The sequence below is a fragment of the Netta rufina genome (genome assembly GCF_964035555.1).
Source record: "Netta rufina genome assembly, chromosome: 2".
In the NCBI taxonomy this organism is placed as follows: domain Eukaryota; kingdom Metazoa; phylum Chordata; class Aves; order Anseriformes; family Anatidae; genus Netta; species Netta rufina.
Window position 1 is genome coordinate 96,423,260 of NC_140124.1, and position 1,798 is coordinate 96,425,057.

A 1,798-nucleotide genomic window follows, 5' to 3' on the forward strand; every position below is an offset into this window, starting at 1 on the left:
GGTGCTGCCCCGGCCGCGCAAATACCGCGCAGGACCCGCGCAGCTTCTGTCCGCCGCCCGCCGCCCGCCCCGGCTTTGAGGACGGCGGCCCCGCCCCGGGGGCGGCCCCACGGGGGGCAGGAGGATGGCAGAGCCCCCCCACCAAGCCTGTGGTGTGGCCCCGTGTCTAAATCACGGCGTGGGGGGTCCCGCATGGGTTTGAAAGAGCCGGGCTGCGCGGAACGCTGCCTTCAAACTTCTGCTACCTGGGGCTGGACGCTGGCGCCACAGTACTTTAGCCTGCTCCCCACATCATCTCTGGCAATGTCATTATCTCCTCCCAGTCGTCTTACAGAGAGTTTTTTCCAGGCTTATTTTGTTTCCTGTCCTGGTTTCAGCTAGGATAGAGTTAATTTTTCCTCCTAGTAGCTGGTAGGGTGCTGTGTTTGGGATTTAGGATGACAATAATGTTGATACCACACTGATGTGATTGTTGCAGAGCAGTGCTTACACCAAGCCAAGGACATTTCAGCTTCTCGCTCTGTCCTGCCAGCAGGCAGGCTGGGGGTGCAGCAGGAGCTGGGAGGGGACAGACCCGGGACAGCTGACCCAAACTGGCCAAAGGGGTATTCCGTATCATCTGGCATCATCCCTTAACAATATATAGGGGTGGCTAGCTGGGGTGGGGGTGCCAGCTGCTCGGGAATAGGCTGGGCATCGGTCAGTGGGTGGTGAGCAATTGCATTGTGCATCACTTGTTTCATACATATTATTAGTAGTAGTACTATTAGCGCTATTTTCCTTTCTTTTCTGTCCCAATAAACTGTCTTCATCTCAACCCATAGGCTTTCATTTTTTTCCTGATTCTTGACCCCATCCCAGAGATTCCCCATGTCTTTGCTTCCTCAAATCCTGCCCCCAGCATACCCTGTAAATGTAGGGGGTAATATAAATGCTGCAATGGACTTGGGTGACAATCCAGTATCAGAAAAATACATTTTGTTCTTTAAAAGCATGAGCAAGTACTCAAACATCCCTCGGAAACATCAGCAGGTCCTTCTAAATACAGGTGACACTGAAACGATTTGCAGCAATATCAATTAAATTACCTTAAAGCTTAAATTCTGCATGGTTAAAATGGGTTTAGGCTTCTCCAGCTGCTTTTTGTTGCCCAGTAAAGCAAGAATTAAAGAAAGGGGCTCAGAGCACGTTATATTACTTGGGCAGGGCATTGTGCAGGGTACTGTAAACTTGAGGAGCGCATTGAACTTTGGGTTTATAGCCATTGGCATTAAAGGGACAAGAGGGACATGCTTTCTGCTGCACGCACAGCTCATGTACCAAACTCCCATTGCTTTGCCTTGCCTTGTTTCCTTATGGGAATAAATAAGAATTAAAGGTTGGCAGCATTTTCAAAAGTGGGGGGTGTTTTCAATTAATGAATTCTTCAGCTCTGGCTTTGTACTAGGCAGGAACTCTCGAGGTGGAGGAATTCAAACCCTTGTTTTGAAAAGCTGGAAAAAAAAATAAACAATTGATTTTTTGGTTCTTCATAGCATTATAGATTTTTAAAGATACATCTTTTGAAAATCACACCACGGTTGTGTTTTTTTTTTTTTTTTTCTAACTTCAGAAACGGCTTTAATCTAATAATATTTCACAGGATTATATTTTCCATTAGGCCTTTGTGATGGCAGATCATTAGTGCAGATGTTTCTTTTATCAGTTTATTTTCAGGTTGTGGCAATTACACATCAAGGAGTAAGAAATGCCCTTCTTTGTTTTTTGTGTGAACCTGGGTGTATAAAATAGGTTTCAA